Source organism: Meles meles, chromosome 5, assembly GCF_922984935.1.
Source record: "Meles meles chromosome 5, mMelMel3.1 paternal haplotype, whole genome shotgun sequence".
In the NCBI taxonomy this organism is placed as follows: Eukaryota; Metazoa; Chordata; class Mammalia; order Carnivora; family Mustelidae; genus Meles; species Meles meles.
The window spans coordinates 25,495,378-25,523,248 of record NC_060070.1 but is presented as its reverse complement, the minus strand read 5'-3'; the positions used below and the strand labels follow the sequence as shown (position 1 = coordinate 25,523,248).

The window sequence follows — 27,871 nt, the reverse complement described above, 5'->3', positions numbered from 1 at the left end:
ATAGATCCCTGAAACTGTGCTCATGTAAAACTACAATAGGTCAAAATGGACTGGAGGACAACAAGAGACAGCCACCACACACCCTGTGATGTGGGGCTCTCCTGACTGAGAACACTTTCCTCAGGATGCTTCCTGACAAGAGGCACCATTGCTCAAACTCCACACAAGTGAAGTGCCAGAGATCAAACCATATGGTGAATATCAGCAAGGTGTGATACCTTCATATTTTTAGATAAAAAAAAACACAAATAAATATTTTAATATTTTCTTCTCACCCTCCAAAGAATCATCTGCTCCCCTCACCTTGCCACACTCATCTGGTGAAACTAAAGCCAAAGACATGGAAGGAAAAGGAAAATGCAAGGGACCATGAAGAGAGGAGGGAAATGAAGGAGGCCAGCAGACTTTCATATGTAATACAGAGAGACTCCCCTGTTGCAGAAAATCCTTGGTCTAACCAAACTTAAAATAATAGGTCACACAGCACCACACATAATGTAACCCTAGCCATATCAGCTACAAAAAATACATAAGGCTATGAAATTATTCCATTTCCCTACACAGAGTCACATCCTCACTGAATTTTTGTTACATGGCTAAAAAATAAAGTATTTACTAGCGAAGGATCACCTGTCTCAGAACGATTACAGTTAACAACAGCACTAAGTTAAACAAAATCCTACCAAACAATAACTGCATTTGAAGCCCTGGACTATTCATCATTTTAGGAACAAACGCTTTTGCTGATTGACGTATTTACAACAGGAGAGCCTTCCTTTTTGTTGTTGTTGTTGTTAATAAAGCAATAAAACCCACAGGCTTTCCACTTCTCCGTTGAGAGGGTGTTGACTTAGAGGCCAATCCAGCCACCCTGAGATAAGTGTATTTCCTGCTACAGAAAGGCCTGTTCACCTTCTCAGGTCACATGGCCACATCTAAACAAAGATGCTAGACAAACTGAGGGTTTTAAAAGAGTTGATGTGTTGACTTGGAATTTGGGGAGACTTCTCTCCAATACATGACCCTGAAAGTATCCCTCAGGAGGCTCATCCTTGGAGCATCAGGGAATGTTTTGGACTTTTGGAACTTACTTTTATTCATTCTACTATTCATTCTACTATTGTCAATTGGCTCCAGAGCAAATATGAATTGGAAATACCAATACTTTACCTGTCATGGTACCTGAAATGTCACCATTTTAAGGTCTCCTTTTGGCTCTGGAGCTTTGCTTGTTGTCTTGTCCTATACTACAACATGACACCTTAATTACACAATCTTTTCATTGGAACTTGACGAGAGCCAGGTCTGGTGGAAAGAATTTCTATGGGACTTGAAGATAACATAGACATCCAGAAATGGTCAACAGCAGGGAAACAGAAAGACAAACCCTGAATGGGAAGTTGGGAAGTCCTTGTAGTAAGCCTTCCTATGCACAGTTCTCTTTGGGACTAAATAATGGCTCTTTGTGACTGATGGATTCACCTGTGATGGATACCCAGTCCAAACTGCCTCTTCTTGGTAGACCAGACCAGCTTCTTGGTAAAGAAAGGGGGAGGTGCTGTCAGGGGTGGAGACAAGTAATGGTTCTTGCAGCAGAGCTAAATATAATGTCATCTCACCAAGCCAAGAGACCCCATAGCCACTAACATTTGTATTACCCATGTTACCTTCTGTGACCTCCTGGATTAATGTGATTGATGGGTTGGTCTCTGGGATCCTTCTCCTTTCTCACTCCCTTCCCTTTGCCTGCCTTCTTTTCTCCACCCTAAGGTGTAACCTCAGGACAAGTGCCCTGCTGGTACTGAGCATCTGAGGAAGAAATGAACATGACTGGGAATTGATTGGTTTTGTGTTAAGTCCTAAAGTCTCTAAGAGAGGCAAGATGGCAGAGGAGTAGTGGACTGAAATGACATCAGGTCCCAGGAGTTCAGCTAGATAGTTATCAAACCATTTCAAACACCTACAAACTCAACAGGAGATCAAAGAGAAGAAGAGCAGCAACTCTAGGAACAAAAAACCGACCACTTTCTGAAAGGTAAGACGTGCAGAGAAGTGAATTTGAAGCGACGGCACTATAGACTGTGGGGGAGGGGCCGGCTCCTGGCAAGCAGTGGAACAGCAGAGCACTAAATGAGTGAAGGAGAGATAAAAAGCTTCCAGGACAAACGAAAACTAAAAGAATTTGCAAACACCAAACCAGCCCTACAGGAAATATTGAAAGGGGTCCTGTAAGCAAAGAGAGAGCCTAAAAGTAAACCAGAAAGGAACAGAGACAATATACAGTAATAGTCACCTTACAGGCAATACGAAGGCACTAAATTCATATATTTCAATAGTTACCCTGAATGTAAATGGGTTAACTGCCCCAAACAAAAGACACAGGGTATCAGAATGGATTTTTTTTAAAAAATCAATATGGTGTCTGCAAGAAACTCATTTTAGACCCGAAGACACCTCCAGATTTAAAGTGAGGGGGTGGAAAACAATTTACCATGCTAATGGACACCAAAAGAAAGCTGGGGTGGCAATCCTTATATCAGATAAATTAGATTTTAAGCCAAAGTCTATAATAAGAGATGAGGAAGGACACTATATCATACTCCAAGGGTCTATCCAACGAGAAGATTTAACAATTTTAAATATCTTTGCCCTCAACATGGGAGCAGCCAACTATGTAAGCCAATTAACAAAATCAAAGAAATACATCGACAATAATACAATAATAGTAGGGGACTTTAACACCCCCCTCACTGAAATGGACAGAACATCCAAGCAAAAGATCAACAAGGAAATAAAAGCCTTAAATGACACACTGGGCCAGATGGATATCACAGATATATTCAAAACATTCCATCCCAAAGCAACAGAATACACATTTCTCTCTAGTGCACATGGAACATTCTCCAGAACAAATCACATCCTGGGTCACAAATCAGGTCTCAACCAGCACCAAAAGATTGGGATCATTCCATGCATGTTTTCAGACCACAAGCATCTGAAGCTAGAACTCAATCACATGAGGAAAGTTGGAAAGACCTCAAATACATGGAGGCTAAAGAGCATCCTACTAAAGAATGAATGGATCAACCAGGAAATTAAAGAAGAATTTAAAATATTTATGGAAACAAATGATAATGAAAACACACTGTTCTGGATCTGTGGGACACGGGAAGGGCAGTCCTGAGAGGAAAGAATATAGCCATACAAGCCTTCCTCAGGAAACAAAAAGGTATCAAGTACACAACCTAACCCTACACCTAAAAAAGCTGGAGAAAGAACAGCAAAGAAAGCCTAAACCCAGCAGGAGAAGAGAAATAATAAAGATCTCATAGCAGAAATCAATAAAATAGAAACCAAAAGAACAGTAGAACAAATCAACGAAACTAGGAGCAGGTTCTTTGAAAGAATTAATAAGATTGATAAACCCCTGGCCAGACTTATCCAAAAGAAAAGAGAAAGGGCCCAAACAATAAATCATGAATGATAAAGGAGAGATCACTCCCAACACCAAAGAAATACAAACAATTATAAGAACATATTATGAGCAACTATACACCAGTGAATTTGACAATCTGGAAGAAATGGATGCATTCCTAGAGATGTATAAACTACCAAAACTGAACTAGGAAGAAATAGAAAACCTGAGCAGACTCATAACCAGTAAGGAAATTGAAGCAGTCATCAAAAAATCTCCCAACAAACAAGAGCCCAGGGCCAGATGGCTTCCCAGGAGAATTCTACCAAACATTTAAAGAACAATTAATACCTATTCTCCTGAAACTGTTCCAAAAAAATGGAAATGGAAGGAAAACTTCCAGACTCATTTTATGAGGCCAGCATTACCTTGATCCCAAAACCAGACAAAGACCCCATCAAAAAAGAGAATTACAGACCAATATACTTGATGAACACAGATGCAAAAATCTCACCAAAATACTAGTCAGTGGGATCCAACAGTACATTAAAAGGATTATTCACCATGACCAAGTGGGATTTATTCCTGGCCTGCAAGTTTGGCTTAACATCTGCAAATCAATCAATGTGATACAATACATTAATGAAAGAAAGAACAAGAACCATATGATAACTCTCAATAGATGCTGAAAAAGCATTTGACAAAGTACAGCATCCTTTGTTGATCAAAACTCTTCAAAGTGTAGGGATAGAGGGTACATTCCTCAATATCATCTATGCCATCAAATAACATTAAAGCCATCTGTGAAAAATCTACAGCAAATATCATTCTCAAAGGGGAAAACTGAGAGCTTTTCTGCTAAGATCAGGAACACAGCAGGGATGTTCACTATCACCACTGCTATTCAACATAGTACTAAAAGTCCTAGCCTCAGCAATCAGACAACAAAAAGAAATTAAAGGCATCCAAATCAGCAAAGAAGAAGTCAAACTCTCACTCTTTGCAGATGATATGATACTTTATGTGGAAAACCCAAAAGAATCCACTCCAAAACTGTTAGAACTCATACAGGAATTTGGTAAAGTGTCAGGATATAAAATCAATGCACAGAAGTCAGTTGCATTTCTATACACCAACAAGAAGACAAAAGAAAGAGAAATTAAGGAGTCAATCCCATTTACAATTGCACCTAAAACCATAAGATACCTAGGAATAAACCTATCCAAAGAGGCAAAGAATCTGTACTCAGAAAACTATAAAGCACTCATGAAAGAAATTGAAGACACAAAGTAATGGAAAAATGTTCCATGCTCATGGATTGGAAGAACAAATATTGTGAAAATGTCTATGCTACCTAAAGCAATCTATACATTTAATGCAATCCCTATCAAAATGCCATCAATTTTTTTCCGAAATGGAACAAATAATCCTAAAATTTATAAGGAACCAGAAAAGACCCTGAATAGCCAGAGGAATGCTGAAAAAGGAAGCCAAAGTTGGTGGCATCACAATTCCGGACTTCAAGCTCTATTACAAAGCTGTCATCATCAAGACAGCATGGTACTGGCACAAAACAGACACATAGATCAATGGAATAAAATAGCCCAGAAATAGACCCTCAACTCTATGGTCTACTAATCTTTGACAAAGCAGGAAAGAATGTCCAATGGGAAAAAGACAGTCTCTTCAACAAATCGTGTTGGGAAAATTGGACAGCCACATGCAGAAAAAATGAAACTGGACAATTCCTTACACCACACACAAAAATAGACTCAAAATGGATCCTCAATTTGAGACAGGAATCCATCAAAATCCTAGAGGAGAACACAGGCAGTAACTTCTTCGACTTCAGCTGCAGCAATTTCTTCCTAAAAACATCACCAAAGGCAAGGGAAGCAAGGGCAAAAATGACCTACTGGGACTTCATCAAGATCAAAAGCATTTGCACAGCAAAGGAAACAGTCAACAGAACCAAAAGACAACTGATAGAATGGGAGAAGATATTTGCAAATGACATATCAGATAAAGGGCTAGTATCCAAAATATATAAAGAACTTATCAAACTCAACACCCAAAGAATAAATAATCCAATCAAGAAATGGGCAGGAGACAGGAACAGACATTTCTGCAATGAAGACATCCAGATAGCCAACAGACACATGAAAAAGTTCTCCACATCACTCAGCATCAGGCAAATACAAATCAAAACCACAAAGAGATACCACCTCACACCAGTCAGAATGGCTAAAATTAACAAGTCAGGATATGACAGATGTTGGAGAGGATGCGGAGAAAGGGAAACCCCCTTACACCGTTGGTGGGAATGCAAGCTGGTGCAGTCACTCTGGAAAACAGTATGGAGGTTCCTCAAAAGTTGAAAATAGAGCTACTCTATGGCCCAGCAATCGCACTACTGGGTATTTACCCTAAAGATACAAATGTAGTGATCTAAAGGGGCACGTGCACCCAAATGTTTATAGCAGCAATGTCCACAATAGCCAAACTATGGAAAGAACCTAGATGTCCATCAACAGATGAATGGATAAAGAAGAAGTGGTATATATATACAATGGAATACTATGCAACCATCAAAAGAAATGAAAGCTGCCATTTGCAATAATGTGGATGGAACTAGGATAGGCAATATATTGTGCTATAGGGTGATTATAGGATAAAAAGGAGGCCTTCTCCTCATCCTAAACCAAAAGGATTCTCTGGGCTAGAGGAAGGATATTACCTTTGAAAGCAGGAGTATGTATAGGGCTGAATAAAGAAAGGGGTGTTTAAAGTCTCTATAAGGAATGGCTAGACCCCCCAGGTGCCCCAACTCCCTCTGCCTGCCTAGTCAGGCAATGTCTATTCTCTAACTCTGGCAAAAGTCAAAGGCTTAATCTCTGCAAGGTTGGGACATAAAAGCTCTAGGTTTAGGCATAGCAGGTACAGGTGAAGGTATGTATAAGGAATTAAAGAGAAAATGAAGATTTTTTAAAAGATATTATTTATTTATTTAAGAGAGAGAGAGTGATAGAGAGCATGAGAGGAGAGAAGGTCAGAGGGAGAAGCAGACTCCCCGCCGAGCTGGGAGCCCGATGCAGGACTCAATCCCAGGACTCCAGGATCATGACCTGAGCCAAACACAGTTGCTTAACCAACTGAGCCACCCAGGTCCCTAAGAAAATGAGGATTTAATGAAAATTGAAATTTTGAATTTGAATTTCCAATCCTCCTTCCCTTTGGCAATCAAAACATTGACAGCCAGACATATACTCCCAGGGAGAGGACTGGAGGGTATGTTTCTGTGGAAACTGAACAGCTCCAGGAAAATACATACAGACACTGATGTTGGAATTTCTATTTTTTAAAAAAATGTTGTATTGGGGCGCCTCGGTGGCTCGGTGGGTTAAAGCCTCTGCCTTCAGCTCAGGTCATGATTCCAGGGTCCTGGGATCGAGCCCCACGTTGGGCTCTCTGCTCCGAAGGGAGCCTGCTTCCTCCTCTCTCTCTGCCTGCCTCTCTGCCTAGTTGTGATTTCTCTGTCAAATAAATATTTAAAAAAAAAAAAAAAGAACTCTGAGAAGAGTTCAAATAGGATAGTTGAGAAAAAAAATGGAATTATAATTGAACACCCAGTCTCCTTCCTCCATCTGGGCCAAACTATTTCTGGATCAATACAGATCTTTAGGAAATGTATGTGGCTTTTCTAGCAATTAGAAATAACATAAAAATTCTAAAAAAAAAAAAAAAGTTGTCTTATCTCTCTACATTGAATCCCATATAAGTCAACAAATACTGACCCCTGCCACATACACATACCTAGAATTTCTGATGTACTCTTGAGTACTTGTTTCTTGGATATCCACACATTACCAGACATTTGTGGAGAACCACTAACAGGAAGAGAGAGAAAAGCAAACAAACAAGACACAGAATAAAAGAATCTTAGAAAAAACAGGTGAGGCAGAGAGCAGAAAAAAATTTCAAAATATTATCATAAATATCCTCAGAAAAACAAGAAATATAATTCATCCATAAAACAAGAACAGAATGCTATGAAAATAAAGGAATAACCAGAAAACAAGAAAGAGCTGTTAGATGTTTAAAATACAATAGCTAAGGTGAAAAAAACACTAACTAATCAGAAGATAAAGTTGAATACATTTTCTATCAATAATGGAAAATATGAAAAAAAGAAGGAAATCAGAAGAGAAGTGCCTGGCTGGTGCAGTTGGTTAAGTGACTGCATCTTGGTTTTGGCTCAGGTCAAGATCTCAGGGTTGTGGGATGAAGCCCTGTGTCAGGCTCAGCACTCAGCACGGAGTCGGCTTAGAACCCTCTCTCCCTCTCCCTCTGCCCCTCCCACCACCACCTCCATCACCACCCGCTACCCCCACCACCGAGTATTCTCTCCCTCTCAAACAAATAAATAAATCTTTTAAAAAAGGAAAGAAAATCAGAAGGAAAATCCAAGAAGTCTATAATCCAACTAACAGAAATTCCAGAAAAATAGAAGAGAAGGAACTAAAGGGAGGAATTTATTAAAGGAATAACATAACAATATTTATTAGTACAAAAATAGTTCAGGGGCACCTGGGTGGCTCAGTGGGTTAAAGCCTCTGCCTTCAGCTCAGGTCATGAGCCCAGGGTCCTGGGATGGAGCCCCACATCGGGCTCTCTGCTCAGCAGGGAGCCAGCTTCCTCCCTTCTCTCTCTCTGCCTACCTCTCTACCTGCTTGTGATCTCTGTCTGTCAAATAAATAAATAAAATCTTAAAAAAAAAAAGAACAAAAATAGTTCCTAAATGGGCTCATGGCAGGTTGTCATGAAATTTCAATCATCAAGGATAACTGGAAGAAATTCAAAAGTCAAACAACAATGGGAGAAATTAGTTGCAGCTCACATTAAAATAAAGGGTTCTTCTTTCTAAAACATAAAGAGCTCCTACAAAACAGTAAGAAAAAGACTAATAGCTTAATAGAAAAAGTGGCAAGAATTCACATACAGGGAATTTTAAATGGCCCTTAAAATATGAAAAAATGACCACCTTAACTAATTAGAGAAATATTAATTAAATCTCACTGAGACACCTCTTCACCTATGAGATTAACATTTTTTAAATTAAGATTTTATTGAGAGGCTCCTGGGTGACTCAGTCACTTAAGTGTCTGCCTTCTGCTCAGGTCATGATCCCAGAGGCTTGGGATCTACCTCCTTCTCTTCCTCTCCCTCTCCTCTCCCTCTCCCCCTGCTCATTCTTTCTCTCTCAAATAAATAAATAAAATCTTAAAATAAAATAAGATAGTTATAAAAAGTAAAGATTTCATTTATCTGTGAGAGAACACACGAGAGAGCCCACTTTGGGTATAGAGATAACTTAAAATAAAAATGCACAAACTTTTTAGCCAGAAATTTTACTTCCAAATTTTTTTCCTATACATAAACACAGGTAACAATGTTTATGTATAATATTATTCTCTTCAGCATTGTTTTAATGAATAATTTTTTAAACCTATATCAACAGAAGATAGGTTAAATAAACTATAACGTATCTATAAACTGGCATACAAGGTTGAAAAAGAATGAGGCCTGTGTCATTTATGAACTGAAATGTAAAGTATATTAGTTTATTTTTTTAATTTTTTAAAGATTTTTATTTTTAAGTAATTTCCACAAAAAACATTGTGCTCAAACTCACAACCCCCAGGTCAAGAGTCACATGCTCTACCTACTGAGCCAGCCAGATGTCCTGGAAGATGTATTAGTTCAAAAAGCAAGGCACAAAGGGGCGCCTGGGTGGCTCAGTGGGTTAAAGCCTCTCCCTTCTGCTTGGGTCATGACTGCGGGGTCCTGGGATCGAGCCCTGCATCCGGCTGTCCAGTCGATGGGGAGCCTGCTTCCCCCTCTCTCTCTGCCTACCTCTCTGCCTGCTTGTGATCTCTGTCAAATAAATAAATAAATAAGATCTTAAAAAAAAAAAAAGCAATGCACAGAACAAGATACAGAATATGTGTATTAGTTAAATTTCTGTGTAACGAACCACCCCAAAACATAATAAAACATCATTTCATTATGCTCACAAGTCCTGTGGGTTAGCATTTCCAACAGGGCACAGGGACAGTTTGTCTCTGCTCTAGCACAGCCTCTGGCACCTGGGCAGAAAGGACTTGGAAGGACTTGATGCCTGGAGGCTGATATCGTCTGGTGACTTCAGGCACAGGTTTGGCAATAAATGCCAGCATTGGCTGGAGCCCTCAGTTAAACTGTCTACATGTAGCCACTCCTGTGGCCTGGGCTTTCTCACAACATGATGGCTAGATTTCAAGAGCAAGGATCCTAAGAGGCAAGACAAGGTGGCTGCCATGTCCTTAAGGCCTGGGGCCAGAAACTGATCTGGTCCTAACCACCATATTCTACTGGCTGAGAGAGTCACAAAGGTCCTCCCATCTAGGCAAGCGGACATAATAAACATCATTCTCATTGGGAAGAGTGCCAATGTCATACTGTAAAAAGAGCAAGTGGATAAAAATATATCACAGAGTCATCTTTGGAAAATACAATGTTTGTGTAAAAAAATACATATATTTTATATATATATCAGAATATCTCTGTGTAAATATACACATACACACACACACATATATACATATATATGTATATATATGATATCAATCAGAATATCTCTGCAGGAATGCCTGAGAAAGATGTAAGACCGATTGCCTCTGGAAAGGAGACTAAATTGTTAGCGTGCAGGAGTGGGAGGAAGAGTTTCACTTCACACCCTTTTATACCCTTTTGAATTCTGAACAGTGAATTTGTTACTTATTCAAAATATGCATTATATATCCCATATCCTGCCAAAGACAGAGACGACCCTAAAAGCTTCTAAAGAAAAAGAAAAAAGCAAGTCATATACAAAAAATCAGGGCTTAGAGTGACAGCAGGCTTCTTTGGAACCTAGAAGACAAGGGACAATTCTTTACAATTTAAAGGGAATGGTTCCCAAACTAGAACTGCATCAAGAGTAGCTATCAATCAAGTGTGGGATAGAAAATAGACATTTTTGGGGCCTCCAAAGTTTTAAAATTTCTCTCTCTCATATACCCTTTCATTAAAAAAAAAAAAAAAAACCTACTATAGAGCTTTAGCTACTAACACTCTATAGGGAAAAACATATAGGAAAGAATTGCTAAATATACTTCTATTAACTAATAAAATATTTTTAAAAGGGGGTGCCTCGGTGGCTTAGCTGGTTAAGCATCTACTAAATATACTTTTTTTTAAAGATTTTTATTTGTTTATTTGACAGATAGAACACAAGTAGGCAGAGAGGCAGGCAGAGAGAGAGAGGAGGATGTAGGGCCCCTGCTGAGCAGAGAGCCCCATGCGGGGCTCCATCCCAGGACCCTGGGATCATGACCTGATCTGAAGGCAGAGGCTTTAACCACTGAGCCACCCAGGTGCCCTACTAAATATACTTTTAAAAAGGATGTGTTAAGGGGTGCCTGGTGGCTCAGTGGGTTAAAGCCTCTGCCTTCGGCTCAGGTCATGATCTCAGGGTCCTAGGATCAAGTCCTGCATGGGGCTTTCTGCTCAGTGGGGAGCCTGCTTCCCCCCTCTCTGTGCCTGCAACTGAGGAAACAACAGATGTTGGTGAGGATGAGGAAAAAGAGGAACCCTCTTGGGGCGCCTGGGTGGCTCAGTGGGTTAAAGCCTCTGCCTTTGGCTCAGGTCATGGTCCCAGGGTCCTGGGATCGAGCCCCACATCAGGCTCTCTGCTCACAGGGAGCCTGCTTCCTCCTCTCTCTCTCTGCCTGCCTCTCTACCTACTTGTGATCTCTATCTGTCGGATAAATAAATAAAATCTTTAAAAAAAAAAAAGAGGAACCCTTTTACACTGTCAGTGGGAATGCAAACTGGTGTAACCACTCTAGAAAACAGTATGGAGGTTCCTCAAGAAGTTAAAAATAGAACTGCCCTATGATCCAGCAATTGGCTAGTAGGTATTTATCCAAAGGATACAAGCATAGTGATTCAAAGGGACACCTGTACCCCAATGTTTAAAGCAGCAATGTCTACAACAGCTAAACTGGAAAGAGCCCAGATGTCCATCGACTGATGAATAGATAAAGAAGATGTGGTGTAGGGGCGCCTGGGTGGCTCAGTGGGTTAAAGCCTCTGCCTTCAGTTCGGGTCATGATCCCAGGGTCCTGGGATCAAGGCCCGCATCAGGCTCTCTGCTCAACAGGGAGCCTGCTTCCCCCTCTCTCTCTGCCTGCTGCTCTGCCTACTTGTGATCCCTGTCTGTCAAATAAATAAATAAAATCTTTAAAAAATAAAAACAAAAAAAAGAAGATGTGGTATATATATATAGGAATATTACTCAGCCACAAAAAAGAATGAACTCATGTCATTTCCAACAACATGGATGGAGCTGGAGAAGATAATGCTAAGTGAAATAAATCAGTCAGAGAAAGACAAATACCATATGATTTCCCTCATATGTAGAATTTAAGAAACAAAACTGATGAACATAGGGAAGGGAAGGAAAAATAAAATAGGATAAAAACTGAGAGGGAGACAAACTCTAAGCAACTCTTAATTATAGAGAACAACCTGTGGGTTGCTGGTGGGGAGATAAGTGGGGGTTAAGGTTTTTGGGGGATGGGCATTAAGAAGGTCATTTGAAGGATGCAGGGAAAGGGGAACCCTCCTACACTGTTGGTGGGAATGCAAGCTGGTGCAACCACTCTGGAAAACAGCATGGAGGTTCCTCAAAATGTTGAAAATAGAACTACCCTATGACCCAGCAATTGCACTACTGGGTATTTACCCTAAAGATACAAACGTAGTGATCCGAAGGGGCAAGCGCACCTGAATGTTCATAGCAGCAATGTCTACAATAGCCAAACTATGGAAAGAACCTAGATGTCCATCAACAGATGAATGGATAAAGATGTGGTATATATACATAATGGAATACTATGCAGCCATCAAAAGAAATGAAATCTTGCCATTTGCGACGACATGGATGGAACTAGAGGATATCATGCTTAGTGAAATAAGCCAATCGGAGAAAGACAACTGTCATATGATCTCCCTGATATGAGGAAGTGGAGATGCAAAATGGGGGGTTAGGGGGGTAGAAGAATAAATGAAACAAGATGGGATTGGGAGGGAGACAAACAGTAAGTGACTCTTTTTTTTTAATATTTTATTTATTTATTTGACAGAGAGAGGTCACAAGTAGGCAGAGAGGCAGGCAGAGAGAGAGGGAGAAATAAGTGACTCTTTATCTCACAAAACAAACTGAGGGTTGCTGGGGGGAGGGGGGTTGGGAGAGGTGAGTGGGGTTATGGACATTGGGGAGGGTATGTGCTATGGTGAGTACTGTGATGTGTGTAAACCTGGCGATTCACAGACCTGTACCCCTGGGGTTAAAAATACGTTATATGTTTATTAAAAATAAATTTAAAAAATAAAATTTTTTTAAAAAGAAACATTGTAAAAGCAAAAAAAAAAAAAAGAAGGGCACTTGATGTGATGAGCACTGGGTGTTATAAGCAACTGATGAATCCCTAAATTCTACTCCCAAATTAATAATCCATTACATGTTAACTAACTTGAATTTAAATAAAGCAAAACAAACAAACAAACAAAAAGGAGTCTCCCTGAGTTGATGAACAGTATGTACTAAAAAAATGAGCATGGAATCTAAGGGCCCAAGAATGTGCCATCCCTCTATGATGCTCCATCTGAATACCAAGCAGCCTCTCTACATCACAGCTCCCTTATCTGTAACACCACACACTATATTCCTATCAAAAACCAAGTGTGCATATTGCCTAAAATATTTACTCCAGGCCATATCCAAACCTTTAGGATTGATGCAGACTCTGTGATCTTTGTTGGCCCTACCTGTTGTTCCCCTTCTGTGGGAACTGTCTGTGCTGCCAAACCAGAGGTGGGCGTATGAGCTGGGCTGGGTGAAACACAGAGCACACTGCCTATCTGTGGTCAGTGCCCTGCTAAGACTGTGGTCTTCTCTGGAATGGGATCCATCAGAGTCCTGACCCAAGAATTTATCCAGCTGGACCCTATTTGCAAAACAGAAGACTGAGCCATATATTCAAGTAGTCAGAAGTGTTTATAGCATTGGCTCAGGGAAAAAAAAAAAAAAAAAAAGCTGACTGACCTTAAGCAAGTCACTTAAACTCTGCTGGAAGAAAGTTCCTTCTTCGATGAAGTGCTTTGATCAAAACCATCTGGAAGGTTCTGACATTTGGAGATGAGAATTCTCCTTTTCCTGTTATCCAGGCATTGAACCAAGACAACCTTTCAAGCTTCAGTCTTCTGCTGTAAATTTAGTCTGATGACTACTTCTCAGTCCAAGAATGGAGTTTTCCAGAAACTCAGATGACTGAAACTGGGTCTTAACACAAAATCAACTATAATGCCTACTGAGCACATTCTTAGATTTTTGAGATTGGGTGAGATGTGTACATCATTGTCTCTCAAAAGTCTGGTTACAGATCCAAATCACTAAACTGGCAATCTCTTATCCTAAGACAATTGCCACTCAGTATTTGGTCTCCAGCCTCTATTATAAAGGTTTTGCCAAAAACTGGAATCACAGCACACCATCTGATACTACTCAGCGATAAAAAGAAACTACTGGTCCATGCAACAAATTGGACCAATGTCCAGGGAATTATGATCAGAAAAAAAAAAAGTAATTCCAAAAGGTTACATGCTGTATGATTCCATTATTTAGCAGTTTAAAGTGATGAAATTTTAGAAATGGAGAACAGATGCATAAGCAGTTGCCAAGGGTTAAGGACAGCAAGAGGGGCAGGGTAGGGAGATGTGGTTGTGAAAAGCCATATGAGGCATCCCTTTGGCATTGGACCTGTTCAGTATCTTGATTATGATGGCAGATACGCAAGTCTATGCATGTGATAATATCACATAGAATTAAATACACACACACACACACACACACACACACACACACACACACACAGATGAATGCTAGCAAAACTGGGAAAATTTGATACAATCGGTGGCTTAATGTTGGTTTTGATACTATACTATAGTTTTGCAGAGTATTACTGGTTGTGGAAACTGGACAAAGTACGCACAGGATCACTCTGCATTATTTCTTACAACTGCATATGAATCTTTAATCAGCTCAATGAAAAATAGGTTTGGGTGTCTGAATGGCTCAGTTGGTAGAAATGCAATCTCAGTCTCAAGGTTATGAGTTCAAGCCCCATGTTGGGTGTAGCAATTATTTAAAAATAAAATCTTTTTTTTTTTAATTTGATTTATTTATTTGACAGAGATCACAAGGAGGCAGAAAGGCAGGCAGAGAAAGAGGGGGAAGCAGGCTCCCCACCGAGCAGAGAGCCTGATGCGGGGCTTGATTCCAGGACCCTGAGATCATGACCTGAGCTGAAGGCAGAGGCTTAACCCACTGAACCACCCAGGCACCCCAAAAATAAAATCTTTTTAAAAAATAGGTCTGTTTTTGTACCATTAGAACCAGGCAGGTGGAACCTTTTCCTAATAATATGAAGAGTAAATCCTTTTTTTTTTTTTTAAGATTTTATTTATTTATTTGAGAGACAGCATGACCAGGAAGCAGGACAGAAGAGGAGGAAGAGTGAATGAATCTCAAGCAGACTCTGGCTGGGCAGAGAGCCCAATGCAGGATTTGATCCAACATCATGACCTGAGCAGAAATCAAGAGCCTGACGCTTAACTGACTGAGCCACCCAGGCATCCCTGAAGAGTGCTTTCTTAGCATGAGACCCCACTTATCCAAATAGGCTTGCTCCCCATTTGTGTAGACCTTGAAACCACAAGAGAGGCAAACCAATTAACTATCACTGTTCCTGTATTACATGAGTCTAATGCTGGCCAGGAATATTTAGACTTTATTTTCATAAATACTAAGAGTTATTCACAAATTCAAAAAAAGCAACATTTTATGAGACCCTAAATGTTACTTTTCTTTTTTTTTTTTTAAGATTTTATTTATTTATTTGACAGACAGAGATCACAAGTAGGCAGAGAGGCAGGCAGAGAGAGAGGAAGGGAAGCAGGCTCCTTGCTGAGCAGAGAGCCCAATGCGGGGCTCGAACCCAGGACCCTGGGATCATGACCTGAGCTGAAGACAGAGGCTTTAACCCACTGAGCCACCCAGGCACCCCTAAATGTTACTTTTCTAAACTGAGATGGAAATTGGATTCAATAAGATTTTAGGCAACTCTGCAAGAAACCTCACTCACAAAGGACCTGCCGAAAAACTCCTTCAGTGGCATCAGCATTTAAGTCAGAGTCATACCAAATATACAAAATTAGGAAGACAAAAAGGGAAAAGAAACAGGCATGTAGGAAATTAAAAGTAATTGTAGGCAGATACTTTATTTAACATAATTAATATATACAAAATCTGAATACAACTAAACATTTTCTAAGAATACCTGAATTAATATATGTTACTACAGATGACTAACTGTGGAATGGAGAATCTTGACAAAGCAGTTTGTCTTTTCTTTTTTCAATTTAGTTTTATTTCAGTTTGTCTTTTCTTAAGGTTTTATTTATTTATTTGAGAGAGAGCCCAATGTGGGACTCAATCCCAGGACCCTGGGATCATGACCTGAACTGAAGGCAGATGCAACCGAAGTCTGTAAAACCAAGGCTTAAAAGGGTATTTTAAACATGACAAATTATGTATTTACTATAGTGAGACCTTTAATAATAAAATATAAGAATCATTTCCACAAGGGCGCCTGGGTGGCTCAGTTGCTTAAGCGACTGCCTTCGACTCAGGTCATGATCCCAGAGTCCCGGGATCGAGACCCACATTGGGCTCCCAGCTCCACGGGGAATCTGCTTCTCCCTCTGATCTTCTTCCCCCTCATGCTTGCTTGCTCTCTCAAATAAATAAATAAAATTAAAAAAAAAAAAGAATCATTTCCACAAATACAAAGAACAAGGCAAGGTGCTCTATTATTTAATCTTGTAAAAGTTCTGGCTAAAACAATTAGAAAAGAGAAAAAAGGTGTGTAAACTATTGGGAATAAAAAGATACGATTGTCATTTTCAGAAAATATGATCAGCTCATTACCATCATTAGGTGTTAGAATCATTAGAGAGTTCTATTAAGTGGTCAGATTCACATAAAAACAAAGCTTTCTCAATTACACCTCAATAAAGCTAAATTTAAAAAAAAAATAATACTTCTTCTAGACTGACAACAACCAAGTGGAAAAAAAATAAAAGAGATGCATAAAAGAGAAAGATGCTAAATAAATAATCTGCAAATTAAAGATGAAAACTATAAACCACCAAGGAGCACTGAAGAAATAGAAATAAATGAAGAGAAATGCTATGTTCGTGCATGTGTACCATGCATCCATTTTGTTTGTCCTCGTCACTGTTAACTGCCTTTGCTAAGTCCGTTTCTCTGGGTTCCTTGATCATTGTGTGCAGGCTTCTTGGGACTATCACCCAAAGTGTCCTGCCTGTCTCTAGCCCAAGGGATAGACAAGCAACCCGAGCAAGGATCACTTCATTCTCTTTCAAAGCCTGAAATCTGAGTGAAATGCCTCAAAGAGAGAAAGCTGGTGGAGATGGGAGATGTGCATGAAGTTGCGGTGGGCTGGCACCAAGTCCCTGTGGCTACTCTGCTCCTTTTTATCCCCAGATCTGCTCCTTCCGCTTCCCTTCACATCTGTGAACCACTTCCTTCCCTTTCAGAAATTCCTTTATTTTATCTTTTTCTCTAAGTCAGCCCAAGTCTGTTGCTGATTTTTTTCAGCCAAAGAACTGTAACTGAATCAAACAGAAGGGCATAGTATCATAAAGATGTCAGTTACCTCTAAATGAATCTATAATTCAATACAATACAGATCAAAACAATAACAGAAATGGAATAAAATGGTTTTCAAGTTCATTTTGTAAAGGGATACTCAACTTTGGCTACACATTAGAATCATCAGGAGTGGGGGGTTACAGTCCTCTACCCCTAGACTATACCCCCAAAAAAACCAGGACCTCTGGGAGTAGGATAGGGTTATCAGTGTTTATAAAGCTCCTTGAGTGATTATGATGTGCTGCCAAGGTTGAGAATGACACTTAAGACTAGCAAGAAATGTCTGGGAAAAAGAAAGAAAAGAAAAACAAGCTGGTTTGTCCTATCAGCAACTGAAATACATTATAAAGCTATAGTAATTAAAACAGTATAAAATAGCACAAGATCAACAGACAATTCAACAGAACGCATACTCCAAAAAAGAGTCAAGTGTATACAATTTAAAATATAATAAAGGTGGCATTTATTTTATTTTATTTGGTGGAGAATGTGGGCAGTGATAAAGTGGCATTTAAAATCGGTGGAGAAAAGATGGACTACTCCACAAACAATGTCGTGACAACTAGCTAACCGTTTGAAAAATCTGAAACAATTAAATTGTAGATTAATCAAATATGAAAATGTGAAAAGTAGGGCTCCTGAGGGGCCCAGTTGGTTAAGCAACTGCCTTCGGCTCAGATCATGACCCTGGAGTTCCAGGATCGAGTCCCATATTGGACTCCCTGATCAGGGTGGAGTCTGTTTCTCCCCTTTTCTCCCTCAGACCCTCCCCCTTCTCATGCTCTCTCTCTCTCTCATTCTCTTTCTCTTTCAAATAAATAAATAAAATCTTTTTTTAAAAATGTGAAAAGTAAAACAATGAAAATGTGTTGGTTTCGCCTGTGTAGTATATATTTATCATTTTGTTAATAAGGCTGAGGATTTTGGGGGGGGGGGGAACCATTCATCTGCAATTTTTCAATCCATTTGAGTGGGGTGTAAGTAAAAAGATAAAAATATATTAACTCTCCCTAGAAACTAAGTAATACGATAAAAACAATGAGATATCACTTGTTGACCATCATATTGGCAAAATAAAAATGTTTCTTGGTAGTATCTGCTCTTGGTTTTAGAGTGGGAGGCTAGACCCTCTCGGAGTACACATGGGAGGAAACATTGTAAATGTGTATACCCTTCATCCAGCAATTCAACTTCTGGTAATATGATACAAGCTTACCAGGGGCCACAACCACAGAGAGGTACACACAAAGATTTAATTGGTAATATTTTTGTTTCCATGGTGAAAAACTACAAACAAACTAAATAAATGTCTTTCAAGAAGATAATATATCAGGGACACCCGGGTGGCTCAGTTGGTTAAGCGGCTGCCTTCGGCTCAGGTCATGATCCCAGATTGAGACTGAGGGATTGAGTCCCGCCTCAGGCTCCCTGCTCGTCAGGAAGCCTGCTTCTCTCGCTGCCACTGCCTGCCTCTCTGCCTGCTTGTGTGGACTCTCTCTCTCTTTCTGGCAAATAAAATCTTTTAAAAAAAGAAGAAGGGGGGGCGCCTGGGTGGCTCAGTGGGTTAAGCCGCTGCCTTCGGCTCAGGTCATGGTCTCGGGGTCCTGGGATCGAGTCCCGCATCGGGCTCTCTGCCCAGCGGAGAGCCTGCTTCCATTCCTCTCTCTCTCTGCCTGCCTCTCTTGTGATTTCTCTCTGTCAAATAAATAAAATCTTAAAAAAAAAAAAAAAAAGAAGAAGAAGAAGAAGGGGCGCCTGGGTGGCTCAGTGGGTTAAGCCGCTGCCCTCGGCTCAGGTCATGATCTCAGGGTCCTGGGATCGAGTCCCGCATCGCGCTCTCTGCTCAGCGGGGAGCCTGCTTCCTCCTCTCTCTCTGCCTGCCTCTCTGTCTACTTGTGATCTCTCTCTGTCAAATAAATAAATAAAATCTTAAAAAAAAAAAAAACTTTAAAAAAAAAAAAAAGAAGAAGAAGAACATAATATATCTATCCATGTGTTGATGTTAGAGATTTCCGTGACCCTTCATCCTCAGTGGGATGGCTCTTATTAAACACACACACACACAGAGAGAGAAAATAAGTGTTGATATGGATGTGGAGAAACTGCGACTTTACTACACACTATTGGTGGAAATGGAAAATGCTAAGGCATAGAATTACCACACAATCCAGCATTTCCACTTCCGCTTTGAGTCTATACCCACAAGAACCAAAAGCAGGGACCCCAACAGATATTTGTATGTCACATTCCTGAGAGCATTTTTCACAATGGTCAAAAGATAGAAGCTTCTTGAATGTCCATCAGTAGAAAGAGAGATAAGCAAAATGTGGTGTATGCGTACAGTGGAGTATGACTCAGACTTTCGAGGGGATATTCTGACACAGGTACAACACAGATGAACCTGGAAGACATTATGCTAACTGCAAGAAAGCCAGTCCCAAATGGACAGCCTTTGTATGATGGCACTTATAGGAGGTATTTAGAATAGTCAAGTTCATAAGCACAGAAAATAGAATGGTGGTTTGCCCAGGGCTGGGGGAAGAGTGTGAGGAGTTATTGTTTAACGGGTAGCATTTCAGTTTGGCTAGAAGAAAAGAGTTCCAGAGATGGATGGTGGCGATGGATGGCAGCGATGGTTGCAGAACCGTGTAAATGTGCTTAATGCCACAGAACTGTACCCTTAAAAACAACTGAGAAGGCAGATTTTATGTTGTGACTAGTTCATCGAGTAAAAATTTTTTTCTGGGAATAAAAAGAGAAGTTTTTGCTCATTTATTTTGAATTCCTCAGGATTTCTCTTTCTCGTTGTTGTCTGGGAAATTTGCTTATACGATGAGTCATTCAAGAACGGTTGTGAAACACAAATTTGGGGGAGAATAAATGGGAAAGCTTCCTACAGGTCATTCTTCATGGTCACATTTCTAGTTTGTGATCATCAATCATTTTCACTTGTAATCATTGTTTATAAAATAGGAAGAGTCAAAAAAAAAAAAAGGGAAGGGGGAGAGCAACGGCTTTTAAAATATCAAAGAAGATCCTTACCCCGGGTCAATCACAAATGCAATTATGAAAAAAATCAGGTGGTGACATCATATCTTAGTTTACAGATCATTTCTTTGTGGGGTAATTTTCCATATTGGAATTTTGTTTCACATTTTCTCAGCAGTTCCACTTCATTCCCAGAAGCTAGTTGCTCATGAAGAAACCAGTGGCCCGATCATGCATGCCAGGGACCCAAAATCTGAAAGGATTCACTTGGCTAGCCAAGAACACTTACCTAGAGGCGATCTGATTTCTTTCTCAGGGCTGGAACAAAGCAGTGAAATATTTCCACTCAAAATAGAAAATGCAGGGGCGCCTGGGTGGCTCAGTGGGTTGAGCCGCTGCCTTCGGCTCGGGTCATGATCTCAGGGTCCTGGGATCGAGTCCCGCGTCGGGCTCTCTGCTCAGCGGAGAGCCTGCTTCCCTTCCTCTCTCTCTGCCTGCCTCTCTTGTGATTTCTCTCTGTCAAATAAATAAAATCTTAAAAAAAAAAATAGAAAATGCAATCTATAAGAAATCCTGTGCCTTTTCTTTTAAAATAAGAACACAAGCAGAAGCAGGTTGTGGAACTGTGGATTGCCTGACACTGTGGTTTAAGACAGGAACTACAGCATGTATTTAAAAAAAAAAAAAAAAAAACTTCACTGGCACTAGGACCATATGACAAATACTTCATTTAAAAACTGTATCTAGTGCAGCTGCTTAGTATAGAACATGATCAGGATAGAAGAGGAAATACGGCCAACTTCTTGCCGAAAAATCAAAACACTCAGCCATTTGAAAGCAGATCAGATACCTTCCCTTAATGTCCATTTAAATATGTACTGAGGTCTTTAGACACAAAAGCACCATTGTAAACACAGGAGAGGACCATATGTAACCTGATCCAAGGAGCTAGCTGACTTTGTAAAGGTCCCTACTTGCAACAGAACTCAGCAAAGCTGTTCACAAGCAATACCAGAAGAACAGGAAAACTCCGGGTACTAAAACCGGTTAAGATCATCGGCTCTCCGTGCTGCGTGTTCTCATTCGAAGTCCATCTTCCTGGGGATGTCACACCACCTGTTGCAGAGGTTCATGGAGACTCGTTTTGGTGATTACGTGCCAAAGCTGTTTGACTCTGTTTGCTTAACTCCGGTATTTGGTGAGAGATTTCCTGAATAAGTTAAAGGGACAGGACACGTTCACATTTCTGAAAGCCTCAAACTATTTTCAGATATGACCCCCAAATACTACATCATAGAAGTACTAGCAGAGGTCTGCCCTGCTCTCGTTCTTGCAGGTGGTGATAAGTTATTCATTCTAGTCATTCCACTGTCCATGAGCATGTATTTAGAAGTGGAGTAGCACCTTGAATCTAATCAATGCCAGTCCTTGCTAAGAAACCTCCAAGATCCATCCAACAGCAATCTGGAGGTTTGGCGAAGTCAATGCCAATAAATCAGTTGACTAAAATAATCAGTTCTTGCTATCTAGTACAGCTGAAAATGGATGTACCTTCATGACCCAGCAACTCCGTAAGTAGATATAAACTCTGAAAAATAAATGTACCAGGAGACATGTTCTAGAATGTTCACTGCAACACTTTTCGAGGTAGCATAGTTGGGAAAATCCTAGAAGTCCATCAGTAAGAAAAAAATGCATAAATTGCACGCGATTATATAATCAAATACTCGTAGAAGTTAACACAATGACTTTTTTTGCTAACTTAGCTCTTCAACACATAGTTTTAGTGGATAAAAGCAAGTTGCAGAATATTTCAGTCAGTATACTACCATATATAAATTCTAAGACATATGGACAAAACAATGAAAATTTAGAAATAAACTTAAGTGTTCCTAAAGAGGGGATTGGATAAATTAAAACAATATAGTCATATAATAAAAGATTTTTTAAACGATAGTGTAAATCTCTATTGTTAACACTGAAAAAGGTCAACAATATTGATGTTATTTTCTTCATTTTCCTAAGGTAAAAAGCAACATGTACATGATGAGCTGATTTTTATTTCAGAGAGAGTGTGCATGTATACATAAAAATGAACTCTGGGTGTTTCTGGAAAGCAGGATACCTGATAGGCTATATTTTCTTCTTTATATTTTTCCACATTTTTCTGATTTTTTTATTTTTTTTTTTTTGCACCTAGTAGTATTACTTTTATAATCAGAAAAAAAATTTTTCTATAAAAAAGAACAGAAACCAGCATGGCAGATTTTATTTCTGAAGATGACTCCACTGATGTACATTTTCTTCCATATATTTTTACTCAGTAGGACATTGACACTGCTCTGTAGAGAAGTAGGAACCTCTGTTCCTGCCCCCTTGAGTATGGGCCAGCCTTTGTGACTTGCTTCCAATGAATGGAACGCAAAGAGACGGCATTATTTCCAAAGGTAGTTCTTCAAAGATGATACAGCTTCTGCCTGGTTTGTTCTCTCTTCCTCGTTCTCTCTCTCTCTCTCTCTCCCTCTCTCTCACTCTGCCCCCACCCCTTGGGAACCCAGCCACCATGTTATGAATTAGCCCAGGCCACATGGAGAGGTTTCACGGAGATGTTCTGGCCAACAGCCCAGCGAAGGGCTCAGCCAAGAGCATCAGTCACCAAACATGGCGGTGACCCCACCCCAGCTTTGACTCTTCCAGCCAAGGCCCCCAACACCTCTGTGCCTTGCTCAGAATCTGTGAGCATCATAAACACTTGTTTTGTGCCATGTATTTTTGGCTTAATTTGCTACACAGTCCTAGAAACCTGAACAAACACAGCAAGCAATATTACAGATTGTTTAAGGCTACGTATGCGGTGAAGAGCAAATCAATGGACCAAAATAACCAGTTCTTAGCTCTTTAATATGGCTGGAAATGAACATATCTCCAAGACCCGGCAACTCCATGTCTACATATAAACCCTAAAAAAGTAAACGAACAATGAGAAATATATGAGGAGGTTCATTGCAACCCTGCAGGAGGATTATCTGAAAAAAACTAAAAGTCCATCGACAAGAAATGAGATACATAAATTGTGATGTAATTGTGTAACAGAATACTCATGGAAGGTAAAATAAATGAATTATATATGAATTCAGCATGGATTAGAATGACCAAATTCTTGGGGTGCCTGGGTGGCTCAGTGTGTTAAAGCCTCTGCCTTTGGCTCAGGTCATGGTCTCAGGATCCTGGGATCGAGCCTCGCATCGAGCTCTCTGCTCAGCAGGGAGCCTGCTTCTCCCTCTCTCTCTCTGTCTGCCTCTGCCTACTTGTGATCTCCGTCTGTCAAATAAATAAATAAAATCTTTTTTTTTAAGATTTTATTTATTTATTTGACAGACAGAGATTACAAGTAGACAGAGAGACAGGCAGAGAGAGGAAGGGAAGCAGGCTCCCCGCTGAGCAGAGAGCCCAATGTGGGGCTCGAACCCAGGACCCTGGGATCATGACCTGAGTCGAAGGCAGAGGCTTTAACTCACTGAGCCACCCAGGCACCCCCAATAAATAAAATCTTAAAAAAAAAAAAAAATGGCAGGGTCAAGGGAACCAAAAAGGGAAGGTGGAGCACACAGTCCAGCAACAATGAGAAGGTCTGACCTCCATCAGGCTCCAGGTGTCACTGGAGCAGGGAGAGGCTGTGCCACAGAAGACGGGCACACACACACACCCCCAGGTGACTGCACACAGAGGAGGGCCACTACCATACAAAAGCCTGCGATCTGAGGAGGTCAAAACCTCAACCCTCTCCTCCCACACTCCATTCTCCTGCCAGGGCCTCCCAGTAATCTCCCAACCAGTAGCTGAGATCAAGGGCATCAGAAGATGGCAGGACACAGAGCAGGGCAGAAAAAGGCGGAGAAGGAATCCAGGGGCTAACTAGAAGATTAACCGTCACATTTCCCCCTTAGAGAAAAGAGAAAGATGAGGTTATCCATTCTCTATGCTAATGGCAGTTGGATTGCCAAAAAAAGTGCAAGTGGTAGAGAATATGGGTGAAGGTCAAATATTCAAAACCCCTAAACTTCAGGTTTTGCAGATGCTAACAGGTACAGAACAGCTCATGTCTAGGAATCCCTGGTTACTTAGAAAAACATCTGAGGGGTGCCTGGGTGGCTCAGTGGTTTAGGCCGCTGCCTTCAGCTCAGGTCATGATCTCAGGGTCCTGGGATCGAGTCCCGCATCGGGCTCTCTGCTCAGCGGGGAGCCTGCTTCCCTCTCACTCTCTCTGCCTGCCTCTCTGCCTACTTGTGATCTCTCTCTGTCAAATGAATAAATAAAATCTTTAAAAAAAAAATAAAAGAAAAAAAAAAAAAAGAAAAACATCTGAAATCACGTTTGAAGTAGACTGTAAGTTAAATCACTTAATGTTTGGGCATTCTAAGGTTCATGATTCTATTGATTATTTTCTGTGTTGATATATGATAGATGCATAGACACACAGAGATAAAGACATTAGAACATATACACAGATATATAGAATGTATCCTACAAATAGAAAACATATAAGATTATATATGGAGAAAATATACCTATGTATGTGTGCTTATATATATGTACATGTATATATATTTCCATAGATCAAAATTTTAATGGCTATAGATGAGTGATTGGAAACTTCTGTATCACAAAATTTCCAAGCTAATATTACTGCATGCTGGTGGAAATGGAAATTGATATGACCTTTGTAGCAGACATTCAGGTAATATATTAGCAAAAGCCCTAAAAATTGGCACAGTAAAATTTTTTAAAACTGATAATGTCCATTGCAAGTACTCTTACATGATGCTAAAGGAAATATAACTTTGTACCGCTTCTTTGGGTGTCAATTTGGCAGTGTCTCCTAAAATTCTTCATGCGCATATTCTTTAAACTATTAATTTCATGCTTAAGGAATTGAATATGTACACAAAATACATGTATATGAAAAATGCTTATTACCCTGTTGCTTGTAATAGCACCAAACACCCATGTCTGCACATACATGTGTGTATGTATATAGAGAGACATACAGAAATATATCTGAAAACCATTTAAATATCCATTACTCAAAGAATGACTGAAAACCTGATCCCATGTCAGGGATCACCATCCATTCACTTGTGCGCCCTGAAAACCTGGGAGACAATCCCCACCCCTCAGTGTCTAGAAGAGAGAGGGGCTGGCATAGAGTCCTTGATCAATAAATATTTTTTAATGACTCCTTCTCCCTCACAAAGGCTCTCCAATCCATTACCACTTCTCGTCTCTGCTGCTAGGAGTGGCATCTGGCTTTCACCTGGATTGTAAAAACAGCCTTCTGTTTGGTGTCTCTGCCTCTACTCTCGCCACCTTCCAGTCAATCCTCAGCCATCTTTCCAAAATAAAGATCTGATTGTATGACCCAGCCCCCAGTCCTTCAGTGATTTTCCATTTGCGTTTGTTTGCTAGGGTTAACGTAAGAAAATACCACAGGCCGAGTGGCTTAAACAACAGAAATGATTTTTTTTTTCTATTCTGGAGGCTAGAAGTCCAAGATCAAGGTATTGACAGGGTTGACTGCTTCTAAGACCTCTCCCATCTCACCAGATGACTACCTTCTCTCCATCCTCACATGGCACTCCCCCTGTGAATGTCTCCGTCCTAATCTCTTATAAAGGACACCAGTGCTATTGAATTAGGGTCGACCCCAATGACTTCATTGTATCTTAATTACCTCTTCAAAGGCCCTATCTCCAAATACAGTCATATTCTGGTATCCTAGGGATTGGGACTTGAACATACAAATTTGCAGGGTACACAGCCCATAACACCATTGCTCTTGGGATAAAACGGGAACTGTGCCCATGCCTGTGCTGGAGATCTCTGCTTTGTCGCTTCATTTCCATGCTTCATTGGGCCTCATGCTGTCTGCTATGTTCCTGGAGGCTGAGCTGTATGGACAGCATGGGCTCCTGGGCTCTCCAGCTTCCAGAAGGGCTTGGCAAATGGGAGTCACTTCCCCCTGGCTTCCTCTGTGCAAGGTCACCTCAGGTTGGCTGTGTCCCTCTCCTGAAAGCCACAGCTCCTACCCACTAGACCTCTCCACACAGTGACCAAGTGGATTCCAGTACCTGTTCCTTCAAATGATGGGGGTTAAGGGCTCCTTGCTGGTGCTAGCCCCAGGATGATGTTGATTCCTATTGGTCTTTACTAAACCCCGCCCACATCTTTGCAAAGCCTCTTCATTACTGCCCTCAGATTACCCAATTGGATGTGTCATCTGCTTCCTGCCACACCCCTAATACAACATTTGCAAAATCCTTTCTGGTCTGGCCCTTGCAAACCTCTCCACCCTCTTCCTGCTCCTCTCTCCTTCCCGCTTTTTCTGCTACAACCATCTAGACTTCTTTCAATTCTGCAGATAGGTCCACCAACTTGAAATATTAACAAGCCTATGTTCCTGTTATTTTTAAAACCGTTTAAAATTATGGGACACCTGGGTGGCTCAGTCAGTCGGGCGTCTGCCTTTAGTTCAGGTCACGATCCCAGGGTCCTGGGATGGAGCCCCAAGTCTCTGCTTCTCCCTCTTCCTCTCTCTTCCCTATCGCTGTCTCTCTCTCTCTCTCTCTCTCTCTCTCGCTCTCTCTCTCAAATGAATAAAATCCTTTTTTAAAAACTATTTAAAATTACATGAACATGTATGTAACATTTTGTCTTACATCAAGTTCCCAGAGAAGCAGATGCTGAGAGGAGATCTGTGTGCAGGAAATTTATTGGGGAATGTGTAGCGATCAACACTTGTGAGGGGGTGAGGGAAGCTGGACTGGGCAGAAGGAACCATGGGGCTGGGACACACCACAAATGCAGGCCTTACCTGATCCCATGGGAGCTGGAGCTGAGATGGCCCATCTAAACTGATTGGGATTGAGACCAGAAGATAGGCTTTTGGACCTCCACACCCACAATCACTGGAAGTGAGCTGACCCTGGTGGGGGACATAACCTTAGGCAAGGCAACTTCCTTCAGCCAATAGTGGTCATAGGAAGAGACTCAGTTGTGAGCTGTCAATCATCAAGACGCTCTGAAGCAGGGAAATAGTCCCCAGGTCCCGAAGGGAGGATCTAGGTGGCATACCACAATATCCACCAAGAAATCCTACTCCTGAGAATTCATTAAAAGGAAATACAGGTCTAAGCAAAGAGCTAGGTACAAAGATGTTTATTGAAATATTATGTATTTATAATCTGGAGCAGATTAGATACAATCTACATATCCAATGGTAGGACATTAACTGGCTGGAATTTAAGTAAAAATCTGGGGAAAGCAAAAAAATCCAATAATAGGAAACTGATTAGGTATAGTCCATCTGAAGAATGTAACTACTTAAAAACTGTGTTGCTGAAGTGATTAATCATGTGATACATTATTAAGTGAAACAGCAGGTTATAAAACAACTTTGTTGAGCTACATATGCTTTCATGTACATACATCTGTATAGACGAATAGGGGAAAGAGACTAGAGACGATATGAAAATGCAAATTGAAGGGGCGCCTGGGTGGCTCAGTTGGTTAAGCAGCCAACTCGGTTTCAG

General features: G+C 40.6%; 1 pseudogene; it reads left to right on the top strand.

Annotated features, from left to right (window-relative positions):
• Window positions 1–27,871, top strand: part of LOC123942106 — a 66,459-nt pseudogene that overhangs the window by 29,646 nt on the left and 8,942 nt on the right.